We start from the raw sequence: 14,533 nt of genomic DNA on the forward strand, positions 1-14,533 counted from the left end.
AAAAGTATTATTATTTTTAACTAAATTTAATAACATAAACAAACTAATTATATTCAGTAAAATAATTATATTAAATTTTTTACTAAAATAAATATATTATTATGCAAAATTCAGATTTTAAAACAAATATTCACCCAAAAATTATCTTAAATAAATTAAATAATATAAAAAAATAATTATATTTAATAGTATCATTTTCTTAATAACAAAATTAATTTAATAAATAAATAATTTTAAAATCAATTAAAAATAATTTTATATAATATAATATTTATATTTTATAATATTTTAATTTAAAATAAAAAAAGGGTCAAGCAAAAAAGTTTGGGGTGGCCAAAACCGACTTCCCACAAGACACGTTGAAGTGGTGTATTTTGGATAAAATAAATGAAATGGGTGTAGATTAAAAATTTTGAGGAGAAACAACACGTAAAATGGTAAAAAAGAACCGATGAATTTGTATTGCATCAAGCCTACGAGACACAAAATGCTCACGAATCCATGCCTTTTATTTTTTTATTTTAAAAGTATTCCAAAAGACAAGAGTCCACATTGTTTAGATATGATTTTGTTTCTCTTTTATATATATCAACTTTTGATTTAAACTTTCCAGACATTTTACTCGGACAGTGAAAAAGAAAAACGAAACAAGCATACTATAATCTGGTTATAATCAAGAAAGTCATATTATAGTCTGGATATTTAGAAGATTCAAGCTACATTCCAGTTTCGTTGATTAAGGCTTTATTCATTTTCAAGAGAGCATGATTAAGCCTATGCCTATCGATTAGATTGGACGTGCTAGTTAGTTAGGTAGAGGCTTTGTATACGTTTCGTTGGTTGGTCTCAAAAAGAGAAATGAACCATAAAGTTGATGGAACGCTTCTTAAGTTCTTATTCTGCTACAGCTAACCCTGTTCTTCAAGAATGTCTGTTTTAGAAAGGTAGCATTTCAATTTCTGTACATTTCCATCCTCGTCACCCAATCTTGATTTATTGATCCAAGAACCTTTTAGGGGAATTTTCGGCACCATATAATACTATAGTTTGATGGGTTAATTTTTCACAATTTATATATAACAGAATATTACACGTTAATTATTGGAAGGAAAGATAATTTCAAATGGCGTCCACGGCTACCCCATTATTGATTTTGATGGAGAAAATTGTATGAACCCCTTATAACCTATGAAACTATCCCAATTATTGATCTAAACAGTTTAGAATTTGTCTTATAGTAACTGCAAACTTTATCAACTGCATATTGATTGCTATATCACAAACAAAAGGCGAGGGTAATGTACTATTTTTGCACATTCTATTAAGATCGACTTGACTTGAGGTTAAAAAAGATTGAAGGAAGAAGAAACAAGAAAAAGATTGTGGGATTAAATCTTTCTAATTGATATTTTAAACAAAATTATTAAAAAAATAATATTTGTTGATAAAAAAAATATTGTTATTACCATAATAAATAGAAACCTATTTGGAATGATTGGTTTTATGTTTAAATTTTTGTTAGAAGTAAGTGAAACAATTACTTCTGAAAGAAATAAGTTAATTAATATTTTATTTATAAATACTCTAGGAATCAAGAACAATGAAAAGGAAGAATAATAACATATTGGAATATATTCACACTATTATATAATAATTCCATATTATAAATTTATTTTATTATGGTGTTGGCACTACAGCCGCTAGTGTTGGGTATAGTGTGAAAAGGGGTTTCGGCTAAAGAGACAAGCTTTGTAATTGTAGGTATTCTGGAAGGATCAGTTACTACACCCCACAAGGAAACTAGAGTCAGATTAGTTAAGTTGGATGACGTGTTCCCATTGATCTATGACACGTGCCAATATTGATTAGCCTCCATCATAATTCATATGCAACACTTTTTGAGGATACCATGTTGTCAAGCCCCACTAATACCCACCACCAACTCAACTGGAGGTTTAATTTTCAGCATTATTAATTAGTACTATTGTAATTTTCTATTTGTGTTTCGTTTTTCCTTATGATTATCTTCCAGTTGGTTTTATGTTCGATATATAATAACACACACAGAAAAAGAGTTTGGAATTTAGGTCACTGTTTTTTCATTTTCATTGAAAGTTCATCAAACCGCTGAAGGGACATAAGGAACGAGAAGGAACAGAGTGCTAAAGATTGGCAGGGTGGAGAGAGGGGGAGAAACTATAATATGGTTCAAAATTATTATGGTATAAATCAATCTTCATATAATATATAATTGAGTTTTAATTATAGTAGTCTAAGACAAGACCATGTAATAATATTTCTTAGATTGGAGTTAGCATGAAAATATAAATTAATTAAATCTTATGCAATGAGCCATTGTGTTTGGTTCAATATTAAATAGTATTTTTTTTCAATTTTTTATATAAGTATTAAAAAAATCATAATTATTTACAAAAGGCGTCTTCTCAAATACTTTTATACAAGAATAGTTTTTGGTCTTCTGAGTTTTTCATATAAATTTTCTTTATACTTTTTCTTCAAAAGTATGAACTGTTTTAATATGTGTTTACTATAATTAGTGGTATACATACTTTTTTTGTTGTTGGTGCATATATGATTTTAAGGAATATTGTCACTTGGAGATTAATCTCTTTTGAAATATCTCTTGGCATTCATAATTGAGTGTACCTCTTTCTAATTAGATTAGATTTTCTGCATAGACAGAGTCAATATTTAAATTTCTAATCACTTACTTAAAGGATCTGATCCAATTGATGGTATACTTTAAAAATATATACTATGATTGTTGTACTTAATTAGCAAATTTAAGCACTAGTTGCAAGTTCAAACCTATATTCTTTGTTAGGTATAAATGGCATCGGTGCAAAGATATTTTTACAAGAAATAAGAGCTTGTCAAACTAAGTGATAAAATTTCCTCATATAACAGCATTAGTGACCAGTGATTTTACTTTAAAAGGACACCTAAGCCAACCCCAACTCTTTCAAATGAAAAAGATATAGTTAAACTAATAATTAGTTAGTGAAAATAGAGTATATGACAATAGGTCACTTTGTTGGGAACCATGCCACTATGAATATTTTGGGTTCAATGAGAGTGACACTGACAATATCCATAGTTTCCTGTTATTTGGTCAAAAGATTTGCCGGGTTTTCAGGATTTATGGCGTTGACATTTCTGTTATGGACGGCGTTCTCCATCAAATTGCAAACACTATATTCTCTATGGCTTTGTGTAATATTTTGAAATTAAAAGGGACTATCTTCGTAGTTGATGTAGAATTAATTATCTTAATTTGGCCTCTGCATTATCATCTGAAACGTCTTTGACCCAAATTGCCTACTTGTGTTTGTTGATTGTTACCTTTTTTTCCCCTTCTCCCCAATATTTGACCTCTTTCAATTTGCAGCAAAGCGTCTATTTTCTCCCCTCTTAAGAAGTATACTTATGTAATATGTTAGGTATAAAAGGTGTAGAACAGTAGAAAGCGTGCATGGAAACTCAAATAAAAGCAAAAAAAAGACAGAAGAGAAAAGAAAAGAAAATTGAACAATCCATTGTATTGACATAGCTTACCAGTTACTTGATGAATATTGCAATTATTTGCAAAGGATGTCTTATGTGACGTCTTGTCTTAAACAATAACTAGATATTAATGTATGGCAAATGCACTCTATATTGATTAGTTTCAAATGCAATCTAGGCTTAGATTAAGGAATTCATTATTATTGTTCACCAACTACATTTCGGCCAACTTTGTCTTTAACCAGTAGTAAGTCACAAATAGGACCATTAATTAAAGCACCCCAAGTTCCTGTCAGTTAATGTAAATTTCAGTTTGATATAATATTGATAAAACTTTTATACCATATAATAAAAACATATTATAATTATACGGTTGTCTTTTGTTACACTACCAATAGGTTATTATTATTTTGAGTGGAATTGAATTTGGATACTTTAAATAAGATTGTGATTTCAAATTTTGTGAATTAAAAAATATAATTAAAAAAAAAAAGATTGATTCCATAAAAAAATAACTAACTCAATTATGCAGAAATTAATTATATGAAAAATTTGTAAATATACTTTACATGCACACTAACGATATGATAATAAAAAATATGATAATTATTTTACTAATGAGTGTGTATGTGGATCAAAATTATGCATAATTATTTCATTTTAATAAACAGTTTTAAATTCGAGTAATATTATATATATATATATATATATATATATATATATATATATATATATATATATATATATATATATATATATATATATATATATATATATATATATATTCTAACGGAAAGCTTTATCATCAATCTAAGTGTTATCTAATTTGAGCAAAATTATATGAAATTAAGTGAAGTGAACTAAACAGTATTTGAACCTAAGAGAATATCAGTGTAATCTAAATACTCTTATCATTGAGAGGAGAAAATTACAACTTCCTCAAATTAAATTATGATGTGATAAAAGCTGTTTAAATGAAATGCTTATGTCCAAGTACCATGCCTCCTTAGCCATTATGTTCAGTGTGAAACATGTTCTTTCTATGTATTCTATTGAAAACAAGAAGCGTTCCCCGCTCCCTCTCCCTTCTATTGCGTGTCTTTTATCCCATTTCTTTTATATTATTTCGTGAACTATCTTTAATTAAAGGCTAATTTATCCAAGTGCCCCTCAAAGTTCATTTGCAATTTGTTGGCTTCTTGAATAGTCAATTTTAATTAAAGCGTGAGTGCTCTTTTGGTTGAGAAAACAGGCATGTACATTGAGCGAAGTATGCTATAAACTTCTACAAATCCAAACGTGCCTTAATAAAACGTGGTAAAAGAAGCCGCCAAAGCAAGACACAAAAGAAAAGGACGAGCACCATTGTCGTGTCCTTTCGACACACACTAGGGCTTCGGAACTAAATTATTAAGGTTAACAAAGCAATATTATAATCCCAAGCGTGAATCTGTGTTCCCTAGTCTTTGCCTGTTTTGTAACAACATACGTAACTATGTTGGTTTCAAACTCTACATTCGCAGCAATTATACATAAAAATTAATAATTAAGCAGTGCTTCGTTCACGATTCACAAGCAGCCCCTCTCGTGAGGTCTGCCAGAGCGTGTTGTATGTTTCATTGCACTCACTATACAAATTGATGAAAATGTCCACCACCATAATCATAATAATATATAACTTATAAGCTTTGTCTTGGTTAATTTAATATATATCATCATCAACTTGCATGTATATATCTATATATTCTCTTATTTCCAACGTATTTGATTGTGCAAACGCCTCAAAATTAGAGGGGTTGCCATTATCTAGTTACCTTTACAAGTTAGAGTTCACACCATGGGTTATGGTGTGGTGATGTCTTGAATTGTGGCCGTGGAGGAAATTAAAATCAGATTCGGGGCACGAAGAGACACGCCACGTGCACAGTAACAATGCCATGCCACGACACATGTCTATAGTTTAACTAGGGTCTATGTGGGGGACCATTAAACTTGTGTTCGATCATTTTAGTGTAGTTACTAAAACCCACTTTTGGGTTAGGTGGTGACCTTTCTATTGAGATAAAAGATATGTGTAATTATGTTGATTGGATTTGTTTTTTTTTTTTTTTCCGTAAAGATTTGCAAGACGATCTTTGGGTGAAACTATTCGTATCTCGTGCATGGGGTGATGTTGAGTTGTGATTGGTGCCACAAAGGCTGGTGTTAGAATAGGGTGTACATGTGTATTGTTGTTTGAGAGATTCGAAGGTTAGGATCAAAGATTGAGAATATCATAGTGAAGATTATTTAGATAACCGTCCGTGGTTACGTTCTCAGGTGGAAAGTTGACCAGAATCAGTAGTAACTATCATATGTCGTGTCATTTTAATTACTTGGATCCAATACATAGCTTAGTCATCAAAGCGTACATTCCCACTCACGATAATAGATGCTCAAATGCCATTATGAGATGATTCTATAGAACGGTTCCGTTCTTTTTTGTTTGTTCAAACGTTTCTATATATGAACAGATAGAAAAGAAATTAAAAATGCATATTGTTCTTTTCTTATTAGAGCAAATACATTAATAAAAAAATTGTCAACTTCCATCTCATATTCGGTGGATTTGATGGGTAAGAAGAGAGTAGTACATGTATTAAACGACGTGATAGAAAAGAAAAAAAGAAGATAAAAAAGAGATAAAGAAAGAAATATTAATTTATTATAACTCTAAATTAATATTTGGTAAAAGAAAATTCTATAAATGTTAATTGTTAATTTATTAATTTTTCTTGTTAATAGGATAGATTAAATCTGTTTTTTTTTTATTATTAGATAACTTTTATAGAAGGTTGTACAAAGCATCGGTTCAAATTTGTATCCTCCGTTTATTTTTCCCTTTATTTTATGATACCCTAGTGCTTTTGTTTTCGGAGAATTATGAGTTACCAAGTATGTTTTTACATCAAATTAAAGTAAGACAACCTTATCCTCCGATATGATCACTGCTAGCTGATAAGTAAGGCATAATATTTTACTTTCTCATTATTTAAGCAATGTTAATGTATTTATATATATATATATATATATATATATATATATATATATATATATATATTTATTTATTTATTTGAGGGGGACAATAAACAAATGGAAAAGATGAAGATAGACGATAAAGATAAAGAGGGAAAAAATGAAGATTATGACGAGCTGGCTATGGAGCAACACAAGTTGTGACAAGAGAAAGCTAGCTTGAGAAAGGGACGTATGAGTAGTCTTCAAATTTGTGGAGAAAATATATACGAATAAGATTTGAGAAGAAAGATAGCCAGTCCAGATTCAATGGCACTTATCAACTTAATTCCACGTTGTAAAAACAACATGTCTTGTGACAATATTCTCTACTTCTTCTGCATTTATTCAATTATCTGGTTTATTACTTTCTGATAATGCTAATCTTTTCACCCTATATGTCACATATGATTGGTCTCCTTTTCAGTTTTTCTCTTTTTCATGACTAGCTCTAGGCTCAAACTTATATTTCTTTCCTTTTTCATAATAAACTTTTCCCAGATTTAAATTTTAATTTTTGGCTGCATGCGTTTTTGTCATTTTGCATGATGTTACTCTTCTCATTAATTGCTCTTTCTTCTTAATTGGTACATCTCTTGTTATTGCTTGTATGAGAACTTAAGTGCAATATTTTCAATGATCTTGTTAAATCTGCAAGTGAATTGAATTTCAATAAGTAACCAAACACCAATTCATGATTAATTTAGTGGTACGTGTGCAGTATCGGGCTTAATTAAATCCACACATTTCCTTAAAATTTTTGTTGAGCAGAAAAAACTTGTATTTCACTTGTCTAGAATGAGAGATTCACCTGAAATAACAAATACACGCATAACCAAACTATATATAGTCATTGTTAGAGTTTTAAGTGTAAATAAGAAGTTTTATATTTTATAAATTGATCGAGCAAGTTGAATATATATATATAACTCTTGACCTATAAATTTGAATCATATAATCATAAAACTTGCTATCATGATTTGTTCTTTTAGAACAAATACGTGGTTTGGTTAAAAATCAACAGCATTATTCAATAATTAGAGTCAAATTGCTTATGGTCACCGCTCCCCTATTAGGCATAAGTCATATATAGCAAAAAATCCACGCATGTAACTAATTTTTCTTTAAAAATTTACGCTTCCAATTTTATCTTAGTTAATGAAAAACCTTTAGAATTCAAGGCATATCGTAGAATTATTGTGATATGCGAAGCTATTTTAATTGTTTTTTTAATACAAGTAATCGATGTCCATACAAAGTTTTAAAGTCTTAAAAGAGCCTTAATTTTTTTCTTAAAAACATAGTGCAATGCTCGTCTTGGGTGTTGTTTATTTTATTTTAACACCAAGAGGGCAAGTATATTATTAATGAAGCAGTATTAGAGTTTCTACATTGAATGTAGCAAAGAGCATCAAGCCAAAGCACACCATTCGCGCGCTTGATTAGTGCCAACAGTGGAAGGTTCTCAGATTAAAAATATAATAATGTCCCAAATGATGATTTCAGTCAAATTAGGAATAGGTATGTTTTGTTGTGATAATATTATAAATTAAATGTTACTAACGGAGGTATATTTTTTTTAGATGGAACTTTCATTTGGATCATTGTGGAGGAGTTATATGCAGTGATTTCATTTATTAATGACCAGATATTGCAACTAGGTATCTTAATTAAACCTGCCATTTTTCACATTCAACTTTGCCATAACGTGATCTTTTCTAAACAACACAAGTGAGGTTAAGATAAGTCAAAAGCAGAAATTTGCCTGGCCGGAAAGGGTGGGGGACACTTGGTCAAATCTAAATTGGTCAACTAAAAATACATTCTTAATTACATGTTTAGTGAGTCAGCTGGGTAAGCATTTGTAGCTATAAATTATAATTTTCCGGTTAATATTGTGTTGCTAATTGAATTATAAGCACTCATAATGATTTTTCCTCTTCTATTTTGCAGTAACACCTAATACCCTTTTACATGAAATAGTTGGCCTAGTAAATTTATTCAATGGCATTACTTTTTCTGTCAACTTCTAGGGAGTCTGATCAGTTTGTTGGTCAACCTATCCATTTGTATAGGTACAAATCACATGTTTTAGGATAAGAATCAAGAAGGATCTATTTTTGGTTTTTGTTCTATTGGGTTAACATTCAACAGGTACACGATTAGAATGAATTGTAAAATTAAAATATACAATTTCGTCGAATTAAGTTTTTCAAGAGTTTCCTTTTTGTACCTGTTTAATTTGATGTATACTGTATACAATCCACATGAGTTTTTTTTTCACACAAGAGAAATATGATCATCATGCTACTTCAAAAACATTATTTATTATTAACTAAAATTTAAGAAAAATTACTAAAATATGAGTCTTATTCTTTATTTAGTAAAAACATTAATAAATTTATTATTTTCAATAATTTTTTACTAATAGAACCCATAAATATAATTTGAATCCAACTGGGCTTCAAGACCCGTGTAGCTCGTATAAGTATTTCTTTTAGCCCGTGCTCTTACCCGCAAGCCAATCAGGCTTTTACTTTCTGCACCCCTAAATGACTTGAACGGACACAAATACCACTGCATTACTGTGGAGGTGGGACTTGCTTGTGAGAGGCAGGGGTATTTGTGTCCATTAAGATCTTTTGGGGAGATGCAGAAAGCAAAAAAGTAGGCGTAGGAAGTAAAATGCAACCAATCAATGTCATAAAATTTACTGTATCATTATCATGCAAAGAAAATTCATCTAAAAAAAAAAAGCATGTAAAGAAAGTTCAAGGATTACTATTAAACACAAGATTCAAACAAGTTTTTGTGCTTGTTAGATGTTGGAAATGGTTGTTTGCATTTTTTTTCTTCTTATTTTTACACATCTCTTTCATTTTTTTCTTCAAAAATACTATTATTATTTTTTCCAAAAATTTGGTATCCATAAACTAATTTATAAACTTGTTTATATTTCAATACATTCTAATTTCTAAAGTATTAAAATTTTAAGGTTAAACATATAATTTTTAATCCTTATACATGATAGAGAGTGCCAACTCTTAATTTGGTTCATATATGTAAAAACTTACTAAACTAGTCATATGCCAAATGATATAGTTTAACTCTTATTAGTGATCATTTGATTTATGTTATTATGACGTTGTATCTAAGAGTATTATATTCCAATGGCTAGTTCACCACTAACTTCCTTATGCATTATTAATTTGATTATGTTATATATACGAGAATCAGATTAAGAATGCATGTCTATAAATATCAAATTATAAACGCATAACAATGTTTGACAAATACTTGCACATCTATAAACTTAATAAGTTTGTACATTTTACATGTAAAGATCCAAGTTTTATTTTATGAAAATAAATTACTAGTTTTTCAAAAACTTTTTATTAAAAGTGTTCTGGTTTAACTCCTCTTAGAAGAAGATAAACTTTTAAAAAAGCTGGACTAATTTTAATTGGAAATAATTATCTCACAATAATTTTACCCATTTTTTAATCTAGCAGCCGAGTAAATATTTAAAGCATACCTATTCAATTTTAAAGGAGTTAGATCCAAGATTTATAATGCTCTACAAATTGCTCAAAGTTGATGGAAGTGAATATCCTTCTCCCAAAAATATAGTACCATCATCTGGGATGGTAAATAAAAAGTTTAAATTGCACGTATTATCATCAGCATAAAAGTTTTCATTCAATCAATTATAAAATCATGATAAATATAAATTTTAAGATAATTAAAATAAAAATGGTTAATGTCATAAGTATACATATTATAAAGTGCACCCCGATAGATATAACTTGAATCACACTTGATAACTGCATCGGTCTCTAAAGTTTTTTCTTGTGTTTTCCAATCGCGTGCCCTATCACTTTTTCTCATCTTGGGCTATGAAATAGTTGCCAGTTTGAACTGCTCTTGATGGGAAGAACAAGGGTCGTCAATCGCACTCAGCTGCAAAGCAAATTATGGTGAAGGGTACTACCTCAGGTTCAGGTAAATCCCAAACATCTGTTACTTCTGGTCTGGCTGGTTGCTTGGATGTTGTCCAAGCAAATCAGAATGCTTATACTGCTTCACAGGATAATCTTGTAGGCAAGGTGCTCGTAAAAAAGACAGGGACAAGTTCTGCAAAAACTGATGATGTCGCACACCAAGTGTTTGATAATTTGTCGCAATGCAGTGCTGAATCTGAATCTTCCCCAGAGGTTTCTTGCACCTTAGGGGACAATGATTCAACCACTGATGATGATTCATCTCACTCCTGTGGTTCTAAGTCATCACCGCAGTTAGATGACAATAAGGCTCCCACTCCTTGGGTTAATCAATTCAAAGATAACAGAAGTCCTTCTAAAGGTTTTGGAATAAAGTTCTCCCCTCCACCCTCTGATGATGAAGTGCTGTTGGAAGAAACGGATTTGCAACCCCTGGAAGAGGCTTGGGAACATAGCCTTATTGGCTATGTGGCTGGTCGATTCCCAGGAAAGAAAGCTCTGCTGGATTGTTGTAAAAAATGGGGAGTCAAGTTTTCATACTCAGCTCATGAAAGTGGTTGGCTGGTGTTTAAATTTGAGTCTGAGGACGATCTGAACCAAGTCCTCTCTGCAGGCCCTTACTTCATATTTCAAAGACCCCTACTGCTGAAGGTTATGCCAACATTCTTTGACTTTGGCAATGAAGAGCTCAGCAAGATCCCTGTCTGGGTTAAACTCAGAAATCTACCTCTGGAGCTTTGGAACCCTCAAGCCTTAGGGAAAATCCTGTCCAATATTGGTTCGCCCATTCGATCTAACCATCTTACTGCTTCTAAGGGGTCTATTTCTTTTGCTAGAGCTTTAGTTGAGGTTGATGCTTCTTTGGAGCTCATCGATGAAGTGCGATTTAGACTTCCTACAGGGAAGACTTTTGTGCAAAAGATTGAGTATGAAAATAGACTTTCTTTTTGCACTCACTGCAAGATAATTGGGCACCGCCTCACTAATTGTAAAACTTTCACTGCAAATAAGCTTGTTCTCATCACAGCCTGCCCCACCTTGGATCAGCCACAAGTGGGTGATTCAGCAATGCCCCCACATACCAATACAGCAGGCCCCTCTGATAATCCAAAGAATGTCCAGACTAATATGTCTGTCCCTCCTCACAGAAAACATGTTCTGGTTGCAAATCATGTTCCTGTCCTTCAGAATTCTTCTGACCTCAAAGAAACAGGGAACACTGAGTTGGATGATCTTATAGAAGAGGGGTTTGTTCAGGTGAAAACAAAACACCAGAAAAAAGGTAAAAAAGTGTCACTCATAAAGACAACCCGTATTGAGGATATGCAAGCTGATGTCCAAAGAGGAAGAAATCATAAAGCTGTAACTAGGGTCGAGGAGGCTTCCTCCCGTCCGAATCCATGATCATTGCCTCTTGAAACATCAGAGGCTTTAATTTGCCTCTGAAGCATCATGCGATGCAGAACTTCCTTCGCTGCAAGGAAATTAACGTCATGGCTGTGTTGGAAACAAAGTTGAATAAGGCTTCAGTTGAGGAAATCATGATAAAAAAGTTTAGTGACTGTCACTTCACCCATAACTTCGCTTCTCATACTGTTGGCAGAATTCTTATCCTCTGGAAGCAGGATAAGATTCATCTTTCTGTTTTGGAGTCAAATGCCCAATTGATTCATTGTGCTATTGATTGTAAAACCACTGCCAAGCGTCTTCAGGTTTCTTTCATCTATGGTCTTCACTCCATTATGGCAAGAAGATCTCTTTGGATGAATCTGAATAGTATCAATGCTAATATGAATTGTCCCTGGCTCCTCATTGGTGACTTCAACTCCATTTTGTCTCCCACCGACCGTTTCAATGGAGCTGAGCCCAATGCTTATGAGTTGCAAGATTTTGTTGATTGCTATTCTGACCTGGGGTTGGGGAGCATCAACACTCATGGCCCCTTGTATACGTGGACTAATGGCAGGGTGTGGAGCAAATCAGACAAAGCTTTATGTAACCAGGCCTGGTTCAATTCCTTTGAAAATTCTGCTTGTGAAGTTATGGAGTTTATTTCTATCTCAGACCATACTCCTCTAGTTGTCACCACTGAGTTGGTAGTGCCTAGAGGTAATTCTCCATTTAAATTCAACAATGCTATTGTGGATCATCCAAATTTCTTAAGAATTGTTGCAGATGGCTGGAAGCAAAATATTCATGGCGGTAGCATGTTCAAGGTCTGTAAGAAATTGAAAGCTCTTAAAGCTCCCTTGAAGAATCTTTTTAAGCAGGAGTTCAGCAACATCTCCAACCGAGTAGAGCTAGCTGAGGCTGAATATAACAGTGTGCTTAATTCTCTAAAGCAAAATCCTCAGGATCCTTCCCTTCTTGCTCTGGCAAACCGCACTAGAGGGCAGACCATTATACTTAGAAAAACGGAGTCTATGAAATTTGCTCAGCTCATCAAAAACAAATATCTCCTGCAGGCTGATAAATGCTCCAAATTCTTTCATGCTTTAATCAAGCGCAACAGACACAGTCGGTTTATTGCTGCCATAAGGCTAGAGGATGGGCATAACACTTCCTCCCAAGATGAAATTGCCCTTGCTTTTGTGAATCACTTTAGGAATTTGTTTAGTGCTCATGAGCTAACCCAAACTCCTTCCATTTCGATCTGCAATAGGGGTCCTAAGGTTTCCATCGATTGCTTTGCGGCCTTACTTTGTCCTACTTCTAAGCAAGAGGTTTGGAACGTTATTTTTGTGATGGATAATAATAAAGCTCATGGGCCAGATGGTTTCAATGTTTTATTCTTCAAGAAGGCTTGGAATATCATTGGTGATGATATCTTTGCAGCGGTTAATGAATTCTTTACAACTGGAAAAATTCTAAAGCAGCTCAACCATGCTATTATTGCGCTTATTCCTAAGCATGATAAAGCCTCCCAGGTTAACCATTTTAGACCCATATCTTGCTGTAATTTGTTATACAAGATTGTATCTAAAATTCTGGCTAACCGCATAGCCCCAGTGCTTGAGACTATTATTGGGGAAATTCAAACTGCTTTCATTAAGAACAGAAAGATGATGGACAACATCTTCCTAGTTCAAAAGAGTTTGCGCAAATATGCCCGGAAAAGATCCTCTCCGAGATGCCTCCTGAAAATTGACTTGCATAAAGCTTATGATTCCATTTCCTGAGAATTCTTGGATTGGATGCTTAAGTCCATTGGCTTTCCAGCCCAGTTCTATACTTGGATCATGGAATGTGTTTCTTCCACTTCCTTTAGTGTGGCAGTCAATGGATCCATTTATGGTCACTTCAAAGGGCAGCGGGGTCTTAGACAAGGGGATCCTCTCTCCCCTTATCTGTTTGTGCTCTGTTTGAAGTACTTTTCCAGAGATATGAGCAGCCTCAAGGAAGATGTCAATTTTAAATTTCATCCCAACTGTGCAAGTATTCAACTATCTCATTTGACTTTTGCAGATGATATTATGCTTCTATCTAGAGGAGATATCCCTTCTGTGTCAACTATGTTTGCCAAGTTTCAGAACTTCTGTAGGGTTTCGGGGCTTCCCATCAGCTCTGATAAATCTACCATATACTCAGTCGGTATTAGGCCTCATGAGCTTTCTCATATTCAACAGCTTACTAGATTTAGCTTGTGTGACTTCCCTTTCAGATACTTAGGTGTTCCCCTTTTATCATCTAGATTAAATGTATGCCATTATGCTCCCTTGTTTTCCAAGATTACTGGCCTGATTCAGGGATGGAGCAAAAAGTCTTTATCTTATGCAGGTAAGTTAGAGTTGATCAGAGCGGTTATTCAAGGAATTGTGAATTTCTGGATGAGGATTTTTCCTTTGCCGCAATCTGTTCTGGACCAGATCAACGCTTCGTGCCGTAATTTTCTGTGGGGCAAAGCGGATATTGGCAAACACAAGCCCTTGGTTGCTTGGTCAGTAGTTTGTTCT

Source organism: Glycine soja, chromosome 17 (genome assembly GCF_004193775.1).
Source record: "Glycine soja cultivar W05 chromosome 17, ASM419377v2, whole genome shotgun sequence".
Taxonomy (NCBI): Eukaryota; Viridiplantae; Streptophyta; class Magnoliopsida; order Fabales; family Fabaceae; genus Glycine; species Glycine soja.